The sequence below is a fragment of the Microtus ochrogaster genome, chromosome 5 (genome assembly GCF_000317375.1).
Source record: "Microtus ochrogaster isolate Prairie Vole_2 chromosome 5, MicOch1.0, whole genome shotgun sequence".
In the NCBI taxonomy this organism is placed as follows: Eukaryota; Metazoa; Chordata; class Mammalia; order Rodentia; family Cricetidae; genus Microtus; species Microtus ochrogaster.
The window spans coordinates 32,845,051-32,845,839 of record NC_022012.1 but is presented as its reverse complement, the minus strand read 5'-3'; positions in this window follow the sequence as shown (position 1 = coordinate 32,845,839).

Sequence of the window (789 nt, the reverse complement as noted above, 5' to 3'; positions counted from 1 at the left end):
AAATGCAAATCAAAACAACTCTGAGATTCCATTTTACACCTGTAAGAATGGCCAAGATAAAAAACATTGATGACAACTTATGCTGGAGAGGTTGTAGGTTAATGGGAACTCTCCCGCATTGCTAGTGGGAATGCAAATTGGTATAGCCCCTTTGGATATCAGTATGGTGATTTTTCAGAAAATCAGAAAACTACCTTACCTAAGACCCAGCAATAAAGCTTTAAGGTATTTACCCAAGGAATGCTCAACCCCTCAAGGATATGTGCTCAATTATGTTCATAGCAGCATTGCTTGTCATAGCCAGAACATGGAGGCAACATAAATATCCCTTGACTGAAAAATGGATAAAAAAAATGTGGAACATTTACACAATGGAGTACTACAAAGCAGAAAAAAATAATGACCTCTTGAAATTTGCAGGCAAATGGATGGAACAAATAACATCATATTGAGTGAGGTAACCCAAATATCATATATTGTCACTCATATGGTTTTCACAAAGAAAACCAGTGTAAAATTCACATTAGAGAACCTAGACAACAAAGAGAGACATCCATGGTTCTAATCTACATGGGATGTAGAAAAAGTAAAAATCCCCTGAGTAAATTGGGAGCATAGGGACCATAAGAGAGAGAATAGAAGAGGAGGGGATAAGAAAGGAGGGAAAAAGAGAAAAATATGTAACTCAATAAAATCAATAATAAAAAAATATTTAAAAAATAAGTTATGCAATATGAATACTGTGTTACTGTGATTATTGAAAAGTATACAACACTATATTAGTGTACA